The sequence below is a fragment of the Podarcis bocagei genome, assembly GCF_964188305.1.
Source record: "Podarcis bocagei genome assembly, chromosome: 2".
NCBI lineage: Eukaryota > Metazoa > Chordata > Lepidosauria > Squamata > Lacertidae > Podarcis > Podarcis bocagei.
The window spans coordinates 70,625,085-70,652,143 of NC_138126.1; the positions used below are offsets into that span (position 1 = coordinate 70,625,085).

At 41.2% G+C, this 27,059-nt stretch overlaps 1 protein-coding gene and 1 long non-coding RNA gene across 2 annotated transcripts in view; one reads left to right on the forward strand and one right to left on the reverse strand.

Moving 5' to 3' along the window:
* ADAMTS2 (ADAM metallopeptidase with thrombospondin type 1 motif 2) overlaps positions 1 to 27,059 on the forward strand; it is a 324,369-nt gene that overhangs the window by 33,609 nt on the left and 263,701 nt on the right. The gene's annotated exons all lie outside the window — the stretch shown is intronic.
* LOC308579835 overlaps positions 1 to 27,059 on the reverse strand; it is a 97,915-nt gene that overhangs the window by 21,633 nt on the left and 49,223 nt on the right. The window contains exon 2 of the long non-coding RNA XR_014004599.1: positions 24,778 to 24,948. This is a non-coding gene — a long non-coding RNA (uncharacterized lncRNA). The remainder of the gene's footprint in view (positions 1 to 24,777; positions 24,949 to 27,059) is intronic.

Sequence of the window (27,059 nt, forward strand, 5' to 3'; positions counted from 1 at the left end):
AGTTGACTTGAGTGGCTTCTGACCCTTCCCAAGGCCAGATAAACGCCACGTCCTCCCCTCCCCCTCCTGCTGGCCCGCCTCTGCTCCAATTGCTTGCTCTGCCTCCTACTTCTTGGTGACTCAGGTGCAGCCAATTCCTCCTCCTCTGAAGTCTGAGACTCAGGTGCAGCCAATTCCTCCTCCTCTGGAGATTCCTCTCTGCTGGGCGTGTCCCTGTCAGCTAGGTTGGCAGGAGCTGGGACCAAGAAACTGGAGCTCACCCCATTGCATGGATTCTAACTGCCGACCTTCTGATCAGCAAGCCCAAGAGGCTCAATGGTTTAGACCACAGCGCCACCCACGCTGAAAATGAATGAACTGCAGCTAAAATATGATGTTCATTTTTCACATGGTCTAGTCCTTCCCCTGCCCACCCCTCCAATATTCTTAAGAGGGTCTATTCTCCAGTCTTCAGAGGGTAGCTGGAAGTGGGGAGGCAGAAAAAAGGTCCTCTTTTCCTTCCACTCTGCAGTTTTAATCTAAAATCTTAGGCTCAGTACTGCACCCAGAGCTCAGAAACTGCTCACGCTAATGAAATTTCCTGTCGCACCATGCGCCTAGAACAATGGGAGTTTCAAACACTGAATCAGGCAGTACTTCTTCACACAGTGCACAGTGGTTGCACTATGGAATTTGCCAGCATAAGATGTAGTGATGGCCGTCAACTTGGATGGCTTTAAAAAAAGGATTCATGTGCTACCTCCAGCATTGGAGGCAATGTGGGGAGAATACTGTTGTGCTCATAATCTGAGCTCCCCATAGGCATCTGGTGGGTCACTATGAGAACAGGATGAAGGACTACACGGCCTTTGTTCTGATCCAGCAAGGATCTTCTTATGTTCCCAAATAACTACCAAGCTAACCTTGATGGTCCAGTGATTCCATCATTGTAGGAGATGATACTGACCTGCTCATCCTGCAATGCAAGACATTGCCTTTTTCACCAGAGCCAAAGAAAGGACAGGTCCCAAAGTCTTGGAACATTAGTAGGTGAACAGCAATTCAGTGAAAAATATATGGAGACTCTTGTACTAATTGCAGATGGCATCCTCCCAGGGTTTATGTACTTGGAGATGACTTCAGTGTACTGTACTGACATTGATAGTCACTCAGTAGTGCATTTTAAAATCAAACATTGCTCTTTCATAACCAAGACCTTTTTTTGGATTCAAATCTCTGGTACGATTGTATCTGGAGTGCTGTGTGCAGTTCTGGTCATCTCACTCAAAAAAAAATATTGTAGAGTTGGAAATGTTCAGAAAGGGGCAACCAAAATTATGAAGGGAATGGAGCGACTCCCTTATGAGGAAAGGTTGCGGTGTCTGGGACTTTTTAGTTTAGAGAAAAGGTGAGTAAGAGGTGGCATTATATCAGTATATAAAATTATGCTTGCCATGGAGAAAGTGGATAGTGAAAAGTTTTTCCTCCGTCTCTCATAACGTTAGAAGTCATGGACATCCAATGAAGCTGTCAAACTATGGAACATTGCTGCAGCTGTTGAAAGAGCTCTCTGAAGCCTCTCCGGTGCTTCACCTAAAATAGCAATGGACGGACAGTCTTGCCAGGTATTTTCTGAGAAAGTGGCTAGCTCTTGACCATCTGTGCACCCTGAGCAAGTGCCCCCAACACCTGCTGCTATGAAATACCGCAGTTTGAGGGTGTATTATCAGGTACAGGCTTGGATTGGGAAGGAGGTTTCAAGCATGAATGGTAGCGAATGGGAATGGAAGGAACTTGATGTCATGTTGAAGCTGATCATGACATATCTTCTACCTGCACAACTCCTGAAAATAGTCACCTGCAGCTGCAGAAAAAAAGGACCTGACTGCATAATATTATGCAAAGTGTGTAAGGCCAGAGACTGTTTGAATACTAACAATGGTGTTGTCATGGAGCAAGAAGATTATGACAGTGATTGTTAACATCAACAGGTGCTAATGCAAGATGAGCTTTAGAAGCATTAGAGATTTATGTTTTGTTTTTCATAATTGTGCTGATAATAAAGAGACACAAACGACCCCATTAAATGTTTAAAATGTTTACCAAAAACAAGGGACTAATTTGACCCCATAGAAGCAGACATATTAAATGCCAAGGGAAGGCTACTTGTCAGCCATTTTTGATAACAACTGAGGATGAAAAATACCCATTTTGCATCAGGTGCAATATTGCAACTTTTTGAACATAGTTCCTTATATTTGTCTGATTCTTCTCTCAAAAACTCATTTCTTTTGCAATTATTTTGAAGTTCAGACTGTTTTGACTGGTCTAAGTCTACACAAGAGGCACTTTTAGCATCAAGGTTGAAAAAGTCCTAAGTCAAAGACCATGCTGTGCAGGTAGAATTAGTCATACTGTGGTCTGGATTATGATAATTTTGAAAATTGCATTCAATATATTTTACATAAATTCTTGGTGGCTTGAGAACTGGATGATAGAAAAGATAAATGCAAGAAAAGAAACCTGCCTTTGGGGAATGAAATTTAAGGTCTTATTCACACAATTATTTTTTGTCTTAATCCTTTCTGTGACCTTGTTTTTCACAAAACAGATGAGAGTCTGTGAAGATTAATTAGTCAATATCACAGTTTCAGTCACTGCTCAATTTTGCTGTAGCCACAAAGTTTTGATTGGCTTTGACACTTTCTAGGGACAGCATTATACATTTTAGAGGAAGCAAGTGCACAAATTATGTAATAATTCTAAAAAGGCACAGTAGCAGGCCTGGTTGGGGATTTCGAGGAAAGTTGGCATGCCTAGCCTATAAAGATTGCAACAGAAAAAGAGGAAATTCAGCAGATAAAGCATCCATCGTCACGGCCCCCTTAAACTGCTTCTTCCTTTTCTCTTCTCAGAAAATCCAGAAATGTACACCTCAGAAATATTCCCACCCCCATGCCAACTTCTATAATTTCTTCTCCCTGTCACCTGTCACACCTAGCTTCTAATCCAGGCATAGGCAAACTCCAGCCCTCCAGATGTTTGGGACTACAATTCCCATCATCCCTAGCTAACAGGACCAGTGGTCAGGGATGATGGGAATTGTAGTCCCAAACATCTGGAGGGCCAGAGTTTGCCTATGCCTGTTCTAATCTGTGGGCCTATTTGAAATGTTAACTCTTCAAGGCTGAGGTCTGTTCTGCAAAATGCCAGTCTCTTCTCAAACATTTAACTCATTCAGAATAAGATTTTTCTTATCCTTTCTACCCCAAATTTGGCATTGTCTTCAAGCCTTCCTCTCCTACACTGCCAAGTTCCAAATCAATCCAGTGACCCACTTGCAAACTAGAGACTGTAGAACCCTTAATTTCTCATTATAATGGTGGGGTGAGTTTCAGCTGACTCACATTTCTCTTAACAACAGGGCCACACATGTGGCCCCTTAATAAATAAACAAAACTCCATACATTCCTCTTTCCCTTTCCCACCACCTGCACCATCCTTTTTCTGTCCTACTGCCTTCAATTTTCATTATAATGGTGGAATGTGAGTCAGCTGACTCAACCATGACTGTGATATCATAGAATCATAGTTGGAAGGGACCCCAGGGGTCATCTAGTCTGACCCCCTGCAATGCAGGAATCTCAGCTTAAAGCATCCATGACAGATGGCCATCCAACCTCTGCTTAAAAACCACCAAGGAAGGAGAGTCCACCATCTCTCGTGGGAGTCTGTTCCACTGCTGAACAGCTCTTACTGTCAGAAAGTTTTTCCGAATGTTTAGTTGGAATCTCCTTTCTTGCAGCTTGAAGCCATTGGTTTGAATCCTACCCTCCAGATCAGGAGAAAACAAAAATGCTCCCTCTTCCATGTGACACCTATCTGAAGATATTTGAAGATGGCTATCATATCTCCTCTCAGTCTCCTCTTTTCCAGGCTAAACATACCCAGCTCCTTCAAGCACTTCTCATAAGGCTTCCAGACCCTTGATCATCTTGGTTGCCCCCCTCTGCACACGTTCCAGCTTGTCAACATCCTTCTTAAATTGTGGTGCCCAGAACTGGACACATTATTCCAAGTGTGGTCTGATGAAGGCAGAATAGAGTGGTACTATTACTTCCCTTGATCTGGACACAATACTTCTTTTGATGCAGCCTAGAATAACATTAGATTTTTTTTGCTGCTGCATCACACCGTTGATTCATGTTAAGCTTGTGGTCCACCAAGACCCCTAGATCCTTTTCACATGTACTACTAGTAAGCCAGATGTCCCCCATCCTATATTTGTGCATCTGATTCTTCCTGCCTAGGTGCAGAAGCTTACATTTGTCCCTATTGAAATTAATTTTGTTAGCTTGGGCCCAGTTCTCCAATCTGTTAAGGTCATTTTGAATTCTGATTCTGTCTTCTGCGGCATTAGCTACCCCTCCCAGTTTGGTGTCATCTGCAAATTGGATGAGCATCCCCTCAGTTCCTTGATCCAAGTCATTTATAAAGACTTCGTACAACAATGGGCTCAGGACAGAACCTTGCGGCACCCCACTTGTCACTTAATGAGGAGGAACCATTAATGAGTACTCTTTGGGTTTGGTCAGTCAACCAGCTACAAATCCACCTAACAGTTACCTTTTTCAACCCACATTTTACCAGCTTCCTCACAAGAATATAATGGGGGACTTTGTCAAAAGCCTTACTGAAATCAAGATACACTATGTCCACAGCATTTCCCTGATCCACCAAGTTTGTAATTCCATCAAAAAAAGGAATCAAATTGGTCTGTCATGACTTATTTTTGAGAAACCCATGCTGGGTCTTAGTAATCACAGCTGTCTTTGTGGCAGCTGTGTTGTGTCATGGGAACATAAGAAGTTCTCACAGTGGCCAACCAAAACCTGTTGGCTTCAGCACTCTCCAAACCTGCTATTCCCAGCAACTGGTATTCAGAGGCAAATCCAGGTTTCATTATGAGAATGATTACCAGACTCCATGCACTGTAACTTTATATCTTAGCTCTCTAATTCTTTACATCAATCTAAAATTCTGAATGATGACCAACTCCCCCGCCCCACCCCGCTACACAAATATGGAAATTTGAAAATGCCTGCAAATATATCCAAACCTAATTTCATTCTGTTTTCCCATCTTACTTTGGGGCTTTGCACATTTAATTTCTTTCACTCTGCTGGAGAATTAATGTTTATTTCACTGAGCTGAGGGAATAAGCTTGGTTATTAGAGAAGGACCTGACATAAATGAAAATGCAGCATAATGCTGGGGAGGAACTGGCTGACTTTCTGAAATTGGAATTAGAGAACCCAGCCCAAGCTGGTAGAGAAATGCTATCTGCTTTAAACTTTTATTTCCTTCTCTTTAAAGGAAAGGTTGGCTTTGTTGAAGTTCTAGCCAGTTCTTTTTATTGAAAGAGAGAGAAAGAAAGTAATAGATTAGAAATCACATCATGTTGGTTTTCTTTTGGTCTTCCTGTGGGTTAACCAATAGCAAATAATAGGCTCATTCTGTTTTAAAAGAATCCAGGAAATAAAATGGCTTTTCTTGGAAAATACATAGTTTTAATTGTCTGAAGGCTCATTTTGTGCCTGTGTCAAAGTGCTGGATTGGCTATTCACTATCTTATCACACCTAGGAACCTGATGTTCCTCTTCCTCTTCTTCTTGTTGTTGTATAGAGCTCTCCGTCCCCAGCAGGAGGAAGACATTGCAATACCAATCCTGGTCATCCTACTCTTGTATTGTTCAGCATTGTGCCAGTCTCCTAAGAATCGTAGCATTTCTATGAGAGTTTCACAGTGCTTGTGGGATTTGCACCATATCATATCAACACTGAATCCTTCTCTGTGCTGAAGAGTACAGACGCATTTCATGAAGGATTTGGAAAGCAGATAGCAAATCTTGATAGGCTACTGCAGTATTTGGTGATAATGTGTGACAACTGACTAGTTGGATGCTGTGGTTATACTCACTGGGCAAATCAGATGCCCCACTGGATAAAACATCACTTGATGTTTCAGGGCTTGCATTGGAAGATCACAAAGACCATTGTTATTTTGAGTCCTATGAGCCCCTTAAGAGATTAATTCTGCCTATTCTGCTTTCTCACAGCAAGTTACCGCATATGCTGAGATGGTACTGTATGGGAATTTTAATCTTTAAACTGCTTTAAGCAGGAACCCATGGTGAGTGCTGTAGGGATCGTCTGCTAGTGTTGGCGCTATCCCTGTTGCTTGCTTGCCACATATAAATGAGGAAATGTAAAGGCCACAGCTGTATCAAGGCCAATGATCCAGTAGGGATCTTCATTTGTTTTTAATGAATTAAAATGTCCATCTGAGTGGCTGCAAAACCTTGTATCATTTTATTGTGCATTTCTACAGTGGTTCCCTTCTCCCTCTTCCTCGCTGTCTTGATATCACAAACTGTAATGGCTATTGTTTAGTTGGCATTTTGGGAAGATCACTGGAGCAATGCAGATATAATTATTTGTGGATGATATGACTCTGAATATACAATCGACTTCAAAGAATCAAAGAATTGTAGAATTGGAAGGGATCCTAATGGTCATCTAGTCCAAACCCCTTTCTTTGACACTGTTTTTCTCATGGAAGTGCACTTCTCATCAGCACAATAAATAATAGTATTGAACTTCTGAATAAGAGCCTCATTTTTGTAAGACTGATTCTGGCTGCCTTGGCAGTTGACAAAAAGCTCCCTTTTTGTAGCTTCACTAGGAATTTGCAACATCTATATGGTACACATGGGACTAGTTAGCTACAAAAGAGGCTTCTTAATGTAAGATAAAGGGTGAAATGATGGGTCCACATCTGTTTCCTAGGCACAAGCTTGGGTGACATTATAAACTGAAAAGGGCACCAAGCTTTTGTTGATTGCGCTCCTCTCTCTGGAAATACTGCTCTATACAGAACCAAAGTTAAAATGTATGTAAATCACACTTAGAGGATCTAAAAAAAATGCATTTTACCTTATTATAATGCCACATGCTGTCTTTGCCAGATGCCTTTGGGCTATGTGTACCAGGATACATATCTAGTCTAGAACTTAATGGCATTTTATAAAGTACTTTCAGCACCCTTGAAAAAGGCCACTTAAAAAAGCAAAACAAAAAACATAACACTGCCCCGTTAGAGATACAATAAGTAGTAGCACATAGATGTGGGTGTCTAATGACAAAATCCTAAACATTTTGCTTGGAAGAATCTCCCACTTTTCCTGGCTTTTCCTAACGTCTTTGGCCATAGGAATCAGGTCTTCTTGACAGTGACAGCTAGACTGTAGAGCTCCTTTGACCAAGAGGCATATTGGGCCTTTTCTCTTGCCTTTCTCTGGCAGATGGCAAAAAACCACCTTTTTCTGAGTTGTTAGTGAAAACTGGAATTATTCCAGCCTCTAATGTTTTTCAGTCTCCTTTTCTGTTTGAAATGCTTGTACTTCAGCCTGTTCTCCTGATGTTATGGGCTGTATTTTTGTTCTACAGTATGCTTATGTCTTTTAAGCTATTTGTACACTGCTTTGGAAGCCTCTGGCCCAAGCCGCAGTACAGTATTAAAATACATTTGCCAATTCTCACCGTTGCTCTGCGCCTGGCTTCCTCTGGAACTTTTCACCCTCCATCTCTCAGCAGCTTTTCCTGGCTGATGTGTGGTGTCAGGCCCACACATTTTCTGCTTCCTTTCCTTCTTGAAGTCAGGAAGAAAACACTACCGCTTCAGCAGGCAACGTTTTCAACACATGAAAACTGTTTTCCCAGGTGCTTGGCTACATGGAGGTTCTCATCACTGTGCCATTTGAATGTGCATGATTAAAACCTTTTAAGTTATAGGTGATCTTCCAAACTCCTCAATATCTTATCCTCCCAGAGCCTGATATTTATATAATCTCTTCCGAGCACTAATAGAGAGGCAGAGTAAGCTCAGCATGTTTATTTGTCTTGTGGCTTATGCAATCTGTATTCACTCCCTCCCTTTCCAACCTCAAAAGAAGGTTCTCTCTCTTTCTCCCCTTTGACAAAAGGTGCTGTTCATAGCAGCCAGAGATAGACTTCTAACTGCTAAAAATTAGCAGTATAGCATCTGAAGGGAAAATTCACATAGAATACAACAGCTCGAGACCTGACTGTGAACCTAAAGAAACACAGGTCAATAAAATAAAATACTGCAGGTCATAAAGGAAGCTGTGTGGTACAATGGTACCTCGGGTTACATACGCTTCAGGTTACAGACGCTTCAGGTTATAGACTCCGCTAACCCAGAAATATTACCTCGGGTTAAGAACTTTGCTTCAGGATGAGAACAGAAATTGTGCTCTGGCGGTGTGGCAGCAGCAGGAGGCCCCATTAGCTAAAGTGGTGCTTCAGGTTAAGAACAGTTTCAGGTTAAGAACAGACCTCCGGAACGAATTAAGTTCTTAACCCGAGGTACCACTGTAGTGTTTTCCCTAAACATGTTAGATAAGAGCTGCTGCATGAAGCGGCAGAATGGATATCATGAGTACAGCGAAGTTTCAGGCACAGAGGGAAGGAAAAGCAGTGCTTTAATGGCAAAGAGGTAAACGTCTCTCAGGACCCTTTGCAGTTTCCTCCCCCAAGGGCCTCACAGGGCACAGGGCTCCCCCTAGCAATTGGCAGAGTGCCTGGTTATTGAGATGAAATTTTGTCTGCAGCTAATAATTGCAGTCACGAGCAGGACTTTCACTCAGTGCCATTGTCTCAATCTACAATATATCTCCTGTGAACTGAGCTCTCAGACAGCCCACATCTGGTTTGAAAGATGGCACAGAGAGCTACCCTTGCTAATTGGCACCCTGGACAAATTTTATGGTCAAAACTTTCATATTGCTGTAAAACTGTTCTTTGATTGTATCACTTCAGATTGTTGTAGAGGGAGAAAGCATGAGAGAATGGCCACTAAGAGCAGATTTCTGTGTTCATTGAAGTATTTCCCCACGTCAGCCATGTAATTCCCCATTTGCAAAATGGTAGACTCTGGGAACAGTTTTACTATGCAATAAGCTGGCTTTTGAGGGAACTTAAGCTGTACATATGTGCATGAATCTGTTAGTTGTAGATTTGTTGATATGTGCATTACTTTAGGGGATACTTGACAAAAGGACCATTCCAGATTGCTGTTTTGTTGCAGGTGTAGTCTACAGTATATTCTTGACACAGACGCAGGTTTAGGGGAGCATGTTCGGTTCGGTCACACTGGAAACGGAGCCACAAGGGTACTGCAGGAGATGATACAACTATGATATAGAATGGAGTGCAAGAGGCAGGGGGCAGTGTTAGAAACTGAGATATGCAAGCTAAGAGCTAAATGGCACCTTAAACCTAGGTTATGGGTGCAACAGTGAAATGTCTAGGCATGTTTTTTTTTAATATAACAATAATACAAAACTGAAAATGAATGAACTGCAGCTAAAATATTATGATCATTTTTCACATGGTCTAATCCCCCCCCTAATAATCTTAAGAGCGTTTCTTCTCCAGTCTTCAGAGAGTAGTGGAAGTGGGGAGGCAGAAAAAGGTCCTCCTTTCCTTCCACTCTACAGTTTTAATCTTAGGCTCAGTACTGCACCCAGAGTTCAGAAACTGCTTGCACTAATGATATTCCCTGTCACAAAATGCGCCTAGAACAATGGGAGTTCCGAATACTGGTGGGGGGCACCAAAATTTGGCATTGCCCAGGGTGCCACTGAAATTTGAGATCTCAAGGTTCATCACTGCTTGACATAATAATAGTGTGTTAGCGGTGGACTTACTCTGTTTTACCAGTAGTTCTGTGAGGGTGCTCCAAAGCTAGCATATTATTGCTGTCCAGAGGAGCTATAGTGTAATAAAAGTGGAAGAAAAATATACCTGAACATTTGTGGTATAAAAAGTCACAGGAGTTTTGTTAAGTTGTGGGTGAACATATCAGACGACACAGTGATTCTTCAAACAGCTCTTGTTTATTCACAGGCCAGGACAGAACTGAACTGAAGGGTTCAGCCAGCCTGCTTATATAGAGCTCCACTAGAACACAACAGTAACCATTTCTGTAACTATCCAATCACTGAACATCACTTTCAATCCCTTATTTGCATATGTGGACCTGAACTATCTACAGTATCCCCCTGCTGGCCCAGGGTGAGAACTTCAGTACATAACAAGTTTAGCAGGAAGTTACACCTGGTTGGTCAATGTGGAATGAAAGATGTTGAACGAGATGGACACTTGGTCTGATCCTGCCACAGCACTTCTTGTGTTCTTAAGATAGGCAGCAGGTAAACAATGTTACTTCTGGATTCTTAGAATAAGACAGATTTTGGTGACCTCAGATTTCCTCTGAACTCCATTCCTCTGATTGTTTTTGATGACCTAGTCCTATTAGATAAATAGGACTGCACTTTATATCGATCTGACCTTTAAAGTATAATAATGTAGGGTTCACCAAAATAGCATTTGTCTTTAGAAAACATGATTGAGATCCTGCACCAGGTTACTCTTAGAGAAATTACACCTCCTGGTAGAAGCAGTGCCTTCCAAATAAATAATATGACCTTTATGGGGGTTGTCCTTCTACAACAGTGTTTCCCATTGTTGGTGATATTGCCCCCTGGGGGGTGCTGGAAGGATTCAGGGGGGCGGTAGTAGCCTTGGGTGCAATTGGGGGAGGTTGAATAAAAATAAGGGGGCAGTGGAAGAATAAAGAAAGCAGAGAAGAAAATAAAATTTTGAAAAACTGTTCATGCATGTTTCATCTGTTGTGTGATGCCACTTACTGGCAGGTTGAGTGCTGTTGTGGGACAGTGACAACGCCTCCCCTGGATCTGGCAGTTTCCCAGGCCTGGGAAATCAATCGCAGCTTGCCTGCCTATTTGGCCAATGGCAGGTGGGCTGCAGCTTCAAGGTGTCTTATTTGCAACATCTTTCTTCACTACATTGTAGGATGTAGGTAGAAATTTAGATACATAAAAGAATGCAAATTTGTCACTGCATCTTCCTGTTTGTTCACTGAGTAAACCCCCCCCCCCCCCGGAATGGGGGTGGTAGGCCAAATAAGTTTGGAAACTTCTGTCCTAGAGGCTTGCAGATTCCTCATCCCTGTTTTGAGGATAGAAATATATCTTTTTCTACTTAAGGATTAAATCAGGAGGCTCATCATCTTTTAGGATGAAGCTCTAGGTTTGTATCTGAAATGCATCTTGAAATTGGGTTCTAAAGGAAAATGCTACTTGTTAGGTCTTTTCTGAAATGCTTTTCCTTCTTCTCTGTTGCTTCATGCATTTCCAGTATTGGTTAGCTCTCAATGTTAACTTTAAACAACAACAACTTAGTTCTGTTACACAAAGATTAATACTACCATGATTGCTCCATCCGATTTAAAAATAAAATAAAATCTCTATTTCAGTTGTACTGAGCTTGTCTGACTAGATTGAATTGCTTCTTTATTTTTCCCCTTTGAAATCACAATTCCCAAATATTAAGTCCTCCAATATCCTGCATCCTTTATATCAGTGTGTGCTGTTGCTCAGCAACGGAAGATTTGCTCTTTAAGAATTACCCAGGGTTTCTACAGTCAGTTTTCCAAGCTGTGCAGTGAGGAAGCAGCAGTGCCCTCAGTATTTTGAAACCATGCCCATGCTTAGTTTAAATGCTTTATTAATGGCTTCTGCAATTGGGATCCACTAAATAGTGAGCTGTCTGTTAAGCACTTTACTATCATTATTCTTCATTGTAATTTTTGTCTCATTTGGTAGATTTGATAACATTTGGTGCATTTTTATCCAATTATAATTCTTCCAATTGGATTGAAGCTGCGATGGGTATCCCTTTCAAATCAGCAAATATTCGATTTTCCAGTGTTTGCAGTGCGATCCTATGCAAAACTTCATTGTTGTTGGCATCTATCTGTCTCAGACAATGGAGTACACCTTCGGGGATGAAGTCAAACTGCTGTGTTAGCAGCACCGAAGTGACTTCCCTGGGGTGCAAGCCTGGGCAGTGTATATGGAGGTCCTGGGCTGCACAGGCAACAAGGCCGCCCTCTTGGCCTCACTGATATGGTTATAAGTATCATAAGTGCTGCTCGGCCAACAGGGCCAACAGGGATTGAAGTACACCTGTGAGTAGCACTTTCACCACTGGAAGTTCCCCCACGCACATGCACTGTGAGAAAGATGTGCCATTGTAGTTGTTCTGCTGGTGATGTTATACTAGCAGAGTGGAGGAGAACAGGACATGTCAGGGATTTGCTGCAGGTTACATGCCCTGTCCTAAACCCTTTCATTTCCCCACTGTGTCCCCAGAAAAGGTACAACTCTAGTTAATTAGTAAATAATTCACTCCCAGTGGAAGGGACAACCTCTCAGTCTGCCAGCAGGTAAATGGCAGGGCAATGGATGTGACGACTCATTGTAAATAAAAATCTTATGAAACCAAGATTGCTCAATAAAGTAATTTCCATTGTAGTAACTCCCAAGTCTACCGCTAGTTCATCACCTGTGACCCATAATATAACTGCTTTGAAGCTTCAAAAATATTTTCACTACATTGTAACTTGAGAGCAAGCAATAATACTAACTTAACCAAGTTCCTTCTTCAGAAGACTTCTTAAGTCTTCTTTACTCTTCCAGAGATATGAATGCAAAAGTGAACAAATATCCCCTTGGGTGGTTCCCTTCCAACTCTATAGTTTTATGATTCTGTGTTGGCAATTACTGATGAGAAAATGCTGTGCTGAAAGGAAATAACAAGGACAAGGTGAAAAAGTCAGACAAGAGGTCAGCTATATTATGTCAAGCTTAATATGAGATTGACTACAATTCATATTTTGATCATTTCTGCATGATCATAGGCAACAATCCAATAATGAAGCAAAGATTGTTTACTAGGGATTACCAGGCAGCAATAATTCACAAAGTACATTTTAAACTAGGTGAAATGTGTTAAGCACTAGAGCAGAAACTTCTGGGATTACAAATGGACCAACTTTTCTCTAATAAAAAGGGGGTATCTGCTCCATTCTGTCTGCAGTTCTTCTTTTTTGCCTTTTCCTCCTGTGGTGTTTTAATATATGAAAGCAAATATTTACAGCATTGTTAGCTGCTTGATGTAACATCTGCTGGTTTGTGAATTACATGTTTTAAAGTGGGTAATAGCTTAACACTGAGTGCTATGAAGGGTAGTAGCAAGTATCTGGAACACATATGCATCTGAACATTTGCACAGAACTATTAAACATAAGAAGAGTCGGACACGACTAAACAACAACAACAACAACAAATTAAACATTAGAGTTATTGTTAAATGGAAAACTATGTTGTGATGACTGTCTAATCATTGATAGTAAAATGAAAGACACTTCCTTCCCACAGATTCACTCCCACCTTCATCAGGTTGAAAGTTGAAGATGGGGCAGGGGGAGAAAGGTGGGGTGAAAGAGTACTAAGAAGCCACTCTGACTCATAATAATAATTGCACACAGACGCACAGTGCAAGAACACCAGGGCTTTTTCCTAGAAAGTCGTTGAGCTTTTGGGGGGAGGGGGGGAGCCATTATTTGCATTATACACATTATTGCATTCACACAATAGTTAGATTCACATCTTGTTTGACTCTTGGAATACTCTGCTGATTATGTAAACTGGCCCTTACATGCTGAAACTTGCTTTCTGAAGAAGTCTAACAATACATGGTCTTGCACCTGGAATCTGCAGCAAATCATTACCAGATCTAACAGGATGTTCCAGGAGAAGGGGCTTCCTTAAGGGGGAAGCACAAAGTGGCATAAATGTGTGCCAGTCTTACAGGAACAAATCTCTTTGGGAAGATTCAAGGGCCTCAGATTATGCTCATTTTAAATTTTGGAAGCTTGGCTATTTCCTCCCTTTTATGTAAATTGTGTTGCTAGTTTGTTTGATGTTTTCTTCAAGGCCTAAAGCACTTATAAAATATGCCTTGGGATTGAGGCAGACTAAACCATTAAATCTGGAAACTTTAGCGTGTTACAAAAACAACAGCCCAAATGCAGAAATCAGTTTTGTTAATTGGGCTTTAGGGGCATATTCTAATCAATTTTCAGGACACCAAGCCAGTATCTTGGAATTAATTTTTTAATTAAGTGTTTATCTACGCCCTGGAAACAAATTCCCAACATGTTCTTCCGGTAGCTTCAGTTTTTAAAAACAAACCAAAACAGATTCCTCTTAAAAGTACTGATGCTCCAAATATTTAGGAAACCCTTCGGCAATGTTCCGGAGCATATGAATTAATTCATAATACATCTTGTCTTTAAAACAACATATGTGCCTCACGCTACAGTGTGATCAGGCAGATGCCATTGGGAATAAGCATTAATTTTATGGGAATTTACGCACTATTTTTTCTTTTATTTTCCTCAGGTTGCCTTGAGGAGGGGAGTTTTACCAAGCCTTGATATGCTTGGGCTCAGTTGAATAAAGATTATGCCTGCAATAGCAGAGAGTGACATCTGTAATAGTTCTGTAGTTAGTATGAACATTCAGCATTGCTAAATATACTATTCCTTGAAATAAGGACAAAGTGGCAAACTTAGCAAAAGCCAAGCTGACTCCAGGTTTCAGAGAGCCGTGGAACAAAAAGTCACCACTAGGATGGTCACTTACAGTGGCATAGCACGGGGGGTGCAAAATTCTGAGGGGGCGCAATTGGGCACCCCCATGCAGGCACCAGCTTCAGTGGGGATCAGGGGACTGCTGCCTGGCACATCCAACCTGACACTCCTCTCCACGGGTGTTGGGGGAATTTGCCCACCAAGGGCCACGTCAGCCAGCCAGGCTCCCCACTGCGTAGGTGGGTGGGCAATGCAATGTGGCCTTGCTTGGCTTCAGTGGCATGGTTGCTCTGGCAGTGGCACTGGCAACCCACGCTATGCCACTGGACCTTTATGCAAGTCAATGCAGAACAAATGCTTCTGAGGAGAAACCATATGAAGCCTTGCTAAAAGTTAAGGGATACCTATCATTCGGTTTCCAAGATGAATAGAAACCCAGTTCTTTCTCCATTTAAGTCAGTCAGTATTTTTGTCATATAACTGCATTTTGTTAAATAAGTTCAGAATAGGATCCTTACTAGGCATCAAGAACAGCCTTGTTCCTCCTTTCAGGAACATATTTGTCTTGGGTCAGGACCTGCTGATCCTCGATTAATTAACAGGGAAAAGGAAGCTTGTGAGTTGACACCTATGTAGGCTGTTGCCAGGCTGTGCATCACCAGGGCCAGAAACAAAACAAAGCAGATGTCACAGTAGTTGCAATCTGAATGAAATCAAACCTCAATATAAGTCCTTGTTTCTCGTTTTGATTGCTGGCCTTTTGTCATGCAGTTGGATTGTTTGGCCTGCTTTGCTGGGGAAACTGCCAAAAAAAATCTGATCCTGGAGAAAGGTGACAATTAATTAAGCCCTGATGACCATTAGAGAAGGGATTTTCTAACAAAGACAGCTAATAGAAAGAACCAAATATAATGCTCCTGTTTCTCTCATTACTTGGAAAGAGATGCTTGACATACAGGATATATCATTCTTAACAAAACTTATGGCACACACTTTTCTTTCCCACAAAATTCTGCTTTCAGCTTCTTTTTCTACATAGTGGGTTGAAATATTTCTGAAGGGAATAATGCCTCTGCCCATATCAGAGGAAGTGAACCTTTGGATCCAAACCAATATATTTGTAACTCAGCAATGTAAAGCAGGGCATTGAAACTGGGCTCAGGAAGAGATGCAGATTGTACCTATAGTTAGAATAATCCTTCTTCAACTGGGTCCTGTAAGAATCAACCAGAACTTGAGCTAGGATCCCATAGTCTACGCACTGATGGTCCTGGTGGTGAACTTCCTGAGGCAGGCAGAAAATACTAAAATTCTGCTGAATCAGTCTCAGTTCCAGATCTAAGGAAACGTTCTATATAAATTCTAAAGCAATTTTCTATTGTTTAAACTGTATAATACCTTCAAATTCCCTATTCCACATCTCTCTAAGTTCCTCAACTTCTACCTTACCAAAGTCCATTAAGTATTTATAAAAAGCAGCTATGTTAAGTGTTCTGTAAGAATGGTTAACGCATGCATACAGAACTGTAAATAGTGTTATATTAATGAGAAATGTGCATTAAAACTAATATATTAGTGAAAATAATGTACAACAATATTAGGATAAATTGCATGCAAACATAGGTACCATAAAAAAACATGCAAAACTGTGTTTACTAGGAGAATTTGCACTATAATAATGAACCAATTTCAAGAGAATTAAAAATAAATAAATTCACAATTTGGTACAGAAATGCGAAGAACTGAATTTCAGATTGGAAAAATGATGAACAGAGCGCCAAAATTTGCAGATCCTTCCATCTCTAGTGTCCATATGAGGCAAATGGCTTGATAGTCTACAAGGGACCTCTGACATATTAAGTTTAATTAATTTGAGAAGATTTATCATCTGTGCTGCTTGAAGCACAATGAATCCCATGAGCCACAAATAACCTAACTGCACAGGACTGCAGTCCACAGGAACGATGCAACAGGGGGTTCCTGTTCTCAACATGTAATGATTTGTAGCATACCACCTGGTCCTTAGGACTGTTCCAAATCACTGCACTTTGTACTTGGCTGGGAAAGTCTGGACCACCCTATTTGCATGCAGCAAGGCAGTGAGCGCTTCATCATGCGAGGACAAGTAAAAGAGATTTGTTCTAGGTAGCAGAATTTGCCTCTTATCGACTAACCTTCTTGTACATTGCAGGGTACAAATTAATGAACAGCCTTAAATTAAAAGGAGAGAACATCAACCCCCAGATGATGCAAAGATGTGCACCTGCAAAGTGTATAAAGCTGGGGGAAATGTCACGGCAGCCAACTGAAGAAGAGGCAAGGGAGAGGAACACAGCAAATACAATGGTAGGGAAAATTCTGTTCCTACTATTTCCAGATGGCTAAGTCTGTTTAAAAGTGTTATTATTATTATTTTTTAATATAATTTTAATTGATTTTTACACAATTTTTCCAACAAAACATAACAAATTCTTGGCTGTCATAGCCTAGGGCTTCCATCAACCCCTTCTAATAGTTTTCTGAACTCCTTTCTAATTATGGATTTTATTACTATGCTTATTGTTTTAAATCCAATCTTACATCAGCTAATCTTAATGCTTCTCACAATAAATTGAATAGTTCTCCTTACAAAACTTCTTGCAATCCTACAAGTGATGTTAAGTAGTTACAGTTGTCTTTCAAATTTCTTCCAGTCCTTTAGGAAAGTCTCGTCCCGCTGGTTTCAAATTTTCCCTGTAAGTCTTGCCAGCTCGACGTAGTCCATCAATTTTATTTGCCACTCTTCTTTTGTTGGCGTTTCTTCTTGCTTCCATCTTTGGGCTAATAGTATTCTTGCTGCAGTGGTCGCATATTAAAAGTGTTGTTGCTTTTTGTCTTAAGGGAGACAACATTTAATTACTTATGGATAACAAGAAAACAAAAACTGTAGCATAGACAAGAAAGAATTATGGAAGGATGTTGAGTCCCGATGTTTTCATGTAAATCAGTAGGAAGTAAGCATCACTTTAAAGAGCACACTGGAATGATCTAAGGCAGTGGTTCCCAAACTGCCCCCCCCCGACCTCTTGAAAATTGCTGAAGGTTTGTGTTATGTACTGAAGTTCTCACCCTGGGCCAGCAGGGGGATACTGTAGATAGCTCAGGTCCACATATGCAAATAAGGGATCGAAAGTGACGTTCAGTGATTGGATAGTTACAGAAAGTTGTTAAAGTTACGTTGTACTGGAGCTCTATATAAGCAGGCTGGCTGAACCCTTCAGTTCAGTTCTGTTCTGACCTGTGAATAAACAAGAGCTGTTTGGAGAATCGCTGTGTCGTCTGATATGTTCACCCACAACTTAACAGTTTGGCAGACAACTTAATGATTTTTCTGCCTGTTGTTTAGCAGTTGTAATGTGCTGTGCTAGATGCTAAGGGATGGATTGACCATCCACTCCTTTGAGTGCCTTGTCAGCCTCTGTTCTGTGCTCAGGGCCTTCTCTCATCTTGTCACCAACTATAGCTTTATTCCTCTGCATAGGCAATGCCAAAGGAGGTTGACAATGAGGGTGGGGCAGGGCCCGACACACCTCCTCGTTGTTTGGTGTCTGTGGCTGCCTGAAGGACAGGCACTTTTCTCAGAGAAATGATAAATTATAAATAAAAATATGAATGCAACCCCACAAATAACAATGCATTCTTGATTAATGTTAACTCCATCAAACCCTTCAGAGAAATATGGTTAGAATGAGAATGTTCATCTGAAAAAAATACTGTTATAACTGGGACCAGTAACAAAATGTTCTAGATACTCTATTCCCCTCCACTTTGGTTTTTTGGGTTTCCTCTCTCCCAACAATAAGACATCATCTCATGTCAATGAACATGCTCAGTGCTCACTAGGCTGTATTGGGTATTCCTTCCCTTAGTTTTCTCCCTAATTTTTTTAAATACTTCTGTGAACCTTGGGGTTCCCCTGAACCCCTGATATTTCCTGTGGGGGGTGCCGTTTTGACTTCCTAAGCAATGGCGCCAAAAGGTTGAACAGTGGAACTAGAGGGAATGAATGATTCTCTTTAAAAAATCTGACATGTGAAATAAAGCTTGAACCCTCCTCTAAATCCATTTTGCCCCTTCTCGGTTCTGTCAGTGAAATTCTGAAAATTACTCTTTGAGAAAAGATCCTAAAAGGAATATATCTTTATCAAAGTGGATATTCTCTCTGAGGTATAGTGAGGTATGTTAACCTCACTATAGACCTGTGTACATTCCTTTTGTTGTTTCCATTTGGAGGTGGGACCTTCTTACGGACAGAATGAAAAGCCACTAACAATTAGGCAGCAAGCACTTCTTTTCCTGTTTATATATCAGTAAATGCCAGCCTAAGACTGGCAAGTTTTTGTTTTCATTCGCATAAATTGTCACTTCAAGCTCAATGTAAAATCTCACAGAAACATTTCTGGACCAGTTAATTAACAGTTTGAGAACTGGAGCACATAGCTGAGAATGGAGCTTGACAGACCTCACAGCTGCTGACACATATACATGACACAATCCCCAAAGAAATGGTAGGAATAAATTATCATGAAGTTGCTTAATGGTCTGCAGTTGCAACTGGGCAAATGTTTGACCCACTCTAGTAAACAAGCACATGCCTAACCCATCTGGTGGATTTTCAAGGAAATATGTCTAATTTCCTGAATATACACGAATAAGAGAATTGGCAACTTTCCTGACAGACGATGAGTCTAATCTCTAAGAATACTTGATATTTCTGAATCTGCAAGATCAGTGTTTGGAAAGAAACAATGAATGCTACACATTATGTTCACAAATAGACACTCCATCATTCTGGAAAGAATAAGCACTTTCTGCATGTTGGGGGATAATATAAAGTAACAAATAGCAATTATTATTTGCAGTGGAATACTTCCTTGGTCTTCCTTTTAATTGAATTAAACTACAGTTTGGACAGATAGCACTAGAAGGCCATTGCTACAGTGCCGCCAAAGCAGGGACAGCCCAGCTGGTGTTTTCCAGCTGTTCTGGAGTCCCGCTCCCATCAGCCCCACCCAGTATAGCCAAATTTGAGTCCAACAACAATCTTGAGGGAATCATGTTGGTTATCCCTGTGTTGAAGCTAGCCATTACTACAACTGTGTGCACCACATTTTTCAAGCATATCCCCACAAAGCATCCCAGGAAATGTAGGTTACCCCTCACAGAGCTACAATTCCCAGCACCCCTGACAAACTTCAGTTCCCAGGATTCTATTTCATGTGTGTTTGTGCTTGTGTTGGTGTGTACACAGACCAGGTCCCCTGAAAGCAATGGGATTTTTCTTTGGTCATGACTCATTTGCTGGAATGCTTTATTTATCTGTCGCTTTCAATGGGTCTGTCACAGAAATTATAGAAATAATACAATTAAAAGTCGAAATGTGTGTGAGAAGGGTTGAGCAAGTGAAGGTTGGAATGTGAAGGTTCTGTTTGCAAGAGAACCATGAGAGAAGTACAGAACAACATGTACACAGGAGTTGTTGCTATAACTGTTGAAGACAAAAGAAGGAGGGAAAGATGAGAAAGTTGCTATGCCTTGTAATTAAACCAGTAGAAGCTAGTCAAAGCAAGAACTGCCCCTCTGCTTGTAAGTGAATAAATGTTTGTGCCTTTGTTAAATTTGGGTTGCCACCCTTCAACTACCTGCTGGTTCAGGTTGTGTTGCACAGGCTTAAATAAACGTCCTGTTTGACTGACATTTGGAGTCTGGATCCCACTGGCCATCCAGGCTGAACCCAAAGGGTACTGGGTATTGAACCCCAATATTTCCCCAACATACCCTTGTTCATAGGAGCACATGTATAAACCACAACTGATAGAAGTTGGAATCCCCTATGAAGGGTAAATAATTTTCTAAGAAAAGCATTGAACGGGATCATATTTTTACAAAAATAATGGACTACTAATTTCAGTTAATTAGTGGAATAATATAACTGAAGACCATTACACTGTTTTATAATTAAAGCCAAAATCCTAACCTCACTTACCCAGGAGAAAGACCCACTGAATTCAATAAAACTTCCTTCTGATTAGGATTGCACTGTTATACACCTTCTCTAGCAATTGCCTGTATCTCCTTATGAAGATCTTCCTCACACTCTTAAGAATTATAGAGCCATATAAGTGAGTTTTAGCTTTGGCCATTAGATAATTTCTTCTTCTGGCAGCTCAAAGAGGAACTTCTGTGGGGTAAAGCTAGAGAACTAATGCTCTTTCAGGATTACACCCTGTGACTTGGTTATGAGGAGAGCAATATTTAATCAGGCAAAGCAGCTGGACAGGAAGAAGGATTTACGGTGCTTTATTAAATACTCAGCAATATTCCATATAAGGAAAAGTGGAGAAGATAGTTTACTCCTGAGGTATCTATGGACTAAGCTACCCTATGTGACCTTGCTCTTCCAGTATGCTGTGCTGCTTTGACAGGGCTGCCTTTGAAAGGCAGCCCCACAACAAAAGAAATGGAATATGAAGAAATGGGCCACTTGACCATAGGCATCTCCAGTTCAAACTGTTACACGTCTTGGGAAAGCAAAGGCCAATAACTGACTTGTCAAACATGGATCTGAACTTCTACTATCAATTATGGGAAGTCTATCTTATCTTTAAATGTCGCGCCAGGTTTATATTCACATCACATCTGTGAATTTGTGTGTCAGATGTCTCTGTTGAAGGTCCTTTATCTACCTTTAACAAATAATACTGCTGTAGTCTCCCTTCATTTATGTTGGGAGAAAAATGAGGAGGTGGGCGGAAAGCAGCAGCAGGAGGAAACACTCTGTGACATCTCAGGCCCCGAGACTGATGACACTCAGACAGCTGATATTGCCATTCCTGCTAATTGCTAGGAAAGGGGATTAGGAAAAAAAACACAAATTGGTTCCTGACATTGATTCCAACAGCTTCACACAGTATAATATAGGCAAGGGTCTCCTCCCTGCCACACACCTAGAGTTCATATGGAGGCCTGTGTAAGGAGATGCCCCATTCACAGTCTTTAACCTGCCCCCACTCCCCCCTTTTTTTGGAAGGGGAAGACTCACATGGTTTGGGGATCTGAATCCATGGGCTCACTGCATTGAGTGCCTATGCATAGTGGAGGGGTGTAGAATCTATGACACTCCTTCCCTATGTGAAACCTCTCAGCCAGGAAGAGTTCATAGACAATAAAGATGCCTGCTTCTTGAGAGAAGAGCAATGACAAACCTAGACAGCATCTTAAAAAGTAGAGACATCACCTTGCTGACAAAGGTCCATATAGTTAAAGCTATGGTTTTCCCAGTAGTGATGTATAGAAGTGAGAGCGGGACCATAAAGAAGGCTGATCGCTGAAGAATTGATGCTTTTGAATTATGGTGCTGGAGGAGTCTCTTGAGAGTCCCATGGACTGCAAGAAGATCAAACCTATCCATTCTGAAAAAAATCAGCCCTGAGTGCTCACTAGAAGGACATATCCTGAAGCTGAGGCTCCAATACTTTGGCCACCTCATGAGAAGAGAAGACTCCCTGGAAAAGACCCTGATGTTGGGAAAGATGGAGGGCACAAGGAGAAGGGGATGACAGAGGACGAGATGGTTGGACAGCGTTCTTGAAGCTACCAGCATGAGTTTGACCAAACTGCGGGAGGCAGTGGAAGACAGGAGTGCCTGGAGTGCTCTTGTCCATGGGGTCATGAAGAGTCGGACATGACTAAATGACTAAACAACAGTGACAGTATTACATTGATATTTTCATTTTCATGCAAAGGCAACAATATGACTAGGTAGAAAGTGCACAGAACAGAAAGCTCCATTGAACATCTTCCAAATGAGACCATGAATCTGCAAAGACATCATCATAGACATCATAGACATCATAGAATTGTAAAGTTGGAAGGGACCCTGAGGGTCATCTAGCCCAACCTCCTGCAATGCAGGAAACTTTTGCCCAATGTGGGGCTCGAACCCAAAGAGCAGCATTATGAGTTTGGTGTGCTACACACCCCAATGTGACGTTCAAGTAGATGTTTATCTGTCTCCCATTTTAGAACATGATGTATTCAGGAACTCATAAGGGTGAACCTGAGCAGCCAAAACCCAAACAAACCAATTGTGCACAATAAAAAAAGGTTGAAGGGAAGGGTTTATATAGTACAGCTTAGTATACAGAAAGCAAATAGACATCTCATTAGCATTAAAAAGCTAGAATTCTATGAAACAGATTCACTCGTATCCTAAAAGAAATTTTAGTTGATTTTTTATTCCTGCTAGGAAAGAACTTGCATGTCAATCAAATGTGTAGGGCTAGATTGTGTATGTCTTCAGGGTCACTGCCCTGTTGATAAGTGAAGCAGTGGTCAGTTGAGTGGAAAGAGGGAAGGGATCAGAACACCCGGCAACCTCCAGCCTTCTGGTTGTTCTCAGGTATTTCCTAGCAGTTTATGCTCCTTTATTTGGCATTTCATATCCAGAATCAAGATAGTCATTGATACTGAATATGACAGCTAATTGCTGTATAACAGGGATGGGGTTCATATGACCTCCAGATGTTACTGAACTACAAATCCCATCATCCCTGATCACTGTCCATGCTGACTGGGGCTGATGGGAGTTGGTGTCCAACAACATCTGGTGGCCACAGGCTCCCCATCCCTGCTATATTGTCTGGCTTTGACCTGGATGTTTGGAAAGTTCTAAGTTGTATTTATTAGACTTCCATTTATGGGCCCACTTGTTGATGGGAATGTTCCATTTGCTCCAATAACTAGGCCTTGGACATAAGATCTATGTATTATTAACATGAACTGATGCGTACATATTTGTCTTATCTAACGGCTTTAAAAATTATTCAAAACATTTGACTTTTAAATGTTTTCAACTGACATTTGGAATTCCTCCCTGTATGAGTAATAGGGCAGTTGTTTGGCAAGCATTTGCTGCACTACAAAAAAACATAAACAAAGGGTGCATCCTCCCAAACTCCTAGTTTTCTTTACATGCCTTTCTCGCTAAAACCAAGAACAGATGCAATGGATCATAGAGCAGAAAGAAAAGAAAAAGAAAAGAAAAACACCAACCCATTCATTTTTCCAGAACCAGGATTTAATTCATTAATGTTTATTCCTCAGATTTGATTGCTACATGAAAATCTCATGAATATTATGCAAATACATCTACATCTTCTTTTTAAAACATCCCTTACCTACAGGGCTACAGAATCTGCTTATCTGCATGAATATTTGAGGAAACATGATCAACACTAGAAAGAAGCCAGCTTGTAAAGAGAGGAAGGGAATTTCATTTCATTTCATTCAGATGTCTTCTCACTGGCACATCAGAGTGAACCAGGGGTTGGGAACATCAGGTCCAGAAACCCAATGTGGTCTTAATTTGGCCATTGGAACTCTCCTCAGACCACATCCCCTCCCACAGGCCACACCCTCCTTGATGGAGAGATGTGGGGTGGGTGTGGGTGGGTGTACAGAAACCTCTGACTTTTGTATACAGTGGTGCCCCGCAAGACGAATGCCTCGCAAGACGGAAAACTCGCTAGACGAAAGAGTTTTCCGTTTTGGAGGTGCTTCGCAAAATGAATTTCCTATGGGCTTGCTTCGCAAGACGACAATGTCTTGCAAGTTCCTGCTGGTTTTTTTCCCTTTCCCCCCTTTTTTCTAAGCCGCTAAGCCGCTTATCAGCTGATCTGATCAGCAGATAAGCCACTAAAAGCCGCTAATAGCACTAATCCGCTAATCCTTCAATGGGCTTGCTTCGCAAGACGAAAAAACCGCTAGACGAAGAGAATCACAGAACGGATTCTTTTTGTCTTGCGAGGCACCACTGTACCTGGAATGTAACCTACTTTGTAAAGGTAAGAGTCATTGCTCTGCCCACTTTTGCATCTGGCCCCATGCAACACAGATATGTGGCTCCCAGAAGGCTGTCCATGATGAAATGTGGACAGAAAGAGGTTTGCCATCCCTGCAGTAAACCATAGGTACTGGTCTACCACAAACGTGCCTATCTGGGCTGCTTGTCTCCTCCCCAGTACCACATGGAGGAAACATACCGCAATCCTCGACTCAGCCTTATGTGATTTGTTTTACTCCAACAATTGCGATATGTTTGTTCCAACAAACCATGAACAGAAAGTTAAGAACAAAGAGAGCTAGTCACATACCTGGTTGGGTGGGATTCTGGTTTGTTTTTTCCCAGCGAACATGGGCAGCAATATAGTTCTTCAAGAATCCTGATTTCTGAAATGTGTATCCTGATTTCTTAAATGGGCTGTGGTGTAGTTTCTTGATTTCTCAACTCATATTCTAGCTTTCCAGATAGTCATAGTACCTGCCTGATGAAAATAGTTACTGGGTTTAATGTCTTCTGGAATATACTATGGAGCACTATGCAGTTTGCAGCACAAAGGTAACAGATTGCAAATGACTGGCAAGGGAAATCCGTTTCTAAAGGTGAATTTATTCATACAGATGAAACATGTTAAGCCAATATATTCCCAGCAGAGCCAATTAAAACTAAGGAATGCAAAAACAACAAAAATAATTCCTGCACTGTTAACATATAGGATGCACATTCATGTTTGAATAGATCTAATTAGGAACTCACAATTTCATAGCAAGACCCAAGAGGTAAAAATGAGCATTGTTAGGTGATAAATCTATAGCTGTATATTGTACTGTAGTTGTAAAATGCTGCAGAGGAAAACTACTTGGGACCATTTCATATATCACATGTTCTTAGCATGACATATATATGGTGAAAAGAGAGATCGAAACCTGGTCCCTCTAGCATGTACACCTTGGAGGGGAAAAGGAACCTGTGTTGGACTTAGTCATATCCAATTTATGAGAAAAAAACATTTTACTCAGTTGGGTTTTTTATTAGCTCATGGAATGTAAATAAGGATCACATGATCCTGCGATGAGAGAATGAAATACTAACACATTCCACCCTTATAATGGTTCAAGGAGACAGCTGTCACACACTCATTCAATCAATCACAGAGTTAAGTGGGCAAATAAGTCTAAAGTGAGTTATGTGAAGATATTAATATACCTGCCTTTCCACAGGGGAATGTGAAATTAATTTAAACTGGGCGTTCAGTGTCTAAGTTCATATTGTTGTAGCTGAATTTTTAGCTGCTGAGCAGAAGCTTTTCCAAACTCCATAGGATACAGCAGTATTGCAATTTCTCTGTTCATATGTGGAATTGAGACCTTTTATCCATTTACTGTATGTGCATCTAACAAGATTCACTTGAGTAGCTATAGACACCAAAGTCCAGGTACCCTAGTTCATCATAATATGAATACAGCACTTCTATTGATTTAAGGTCTTAAAAAATAAATCAACTTTAAAAATAGCACTAGAGGAATAGTAATCTTAGGCAATAATAACATGGTGAAAAGTTGGGTGTGTCTGAACTGCAAATTGATTTAATTCTGCCTTGTAGAGTTGTTTGTTTATTGCATATTTGTATCTCATATCCCTTCCAGTGGCTCCAGGTTAGAAACAAATCCTTCAGGTTGGCTGCTTCTGTGTCTGTCAGACTATCTCCCCACACCAGCTGCCCAATTAATGGATTAATAATACTTTTCATTTAATATACAACATGTTGCTAAGCACAAATGTCACTGTGCCATAGCATTCAATAAACTAGTCTGGGCTGAACTCTAATATGAAAAGTTGCAGCAGATGGAATTATGCTGTCCATAGAAGGAATGTTATGCAGCTGCTATATTATACCCCTTCTTAGCGTTTTGCTTGCCTGTATTCCCTCCCCTTTTATGCTCATCATGCTTCTTCTCTTTCATTGTTGCCATTTCTGCCTGATATTGACCTAATGTTTTTTTCTGCTTTTTTGGTCTAAACACAAACATAGCTTGCAATTCACTTGCTTGAAATGAACTATACCATTAAGCTGTTATTTGTTCAAATGATGCAAGGGTTGGAGCTGGCACCAGACTTTGGGGGCTGCTGCCAGCAAGTCCCTGCTCCCCAATGCAGCCAGGCAGGGTCCCGTCCCCCGTCCCCCGCTGCTGCTGCTGTGGTGGCCCAAACCAATGTGTTCCAAACCCATGGCTTCAAATTACAAGAAAGGAATTTGAATGATACAGATAATGTTTGGCTCAGCCCAGCTCTGTTCGGCATGTGGTGCACACCCTGCAACCTACTCCCCCCCCCCGCAATGCTCTCTAACCCAGAGCTTTCCAAACTGTGTGTCATGACCCATTAGTGTGTCAGCTACAGTGTGTAGGTGTGTTGCACAAATGCTCCCCGTGCTCCTTCCAGGGCTGGAAAGGGGTTAGTTTAAACTCCAGTTTGCTTGCAAAACTGAACCAGGGCCGGATTTAGGTTTGATGAGGCCCTAAGCTACTGAAGGTAATGGGGCCCTTTATATGTCCTGCTGTCCTTTGTCAACAACAAATAGTCGCTGTTTTTTTG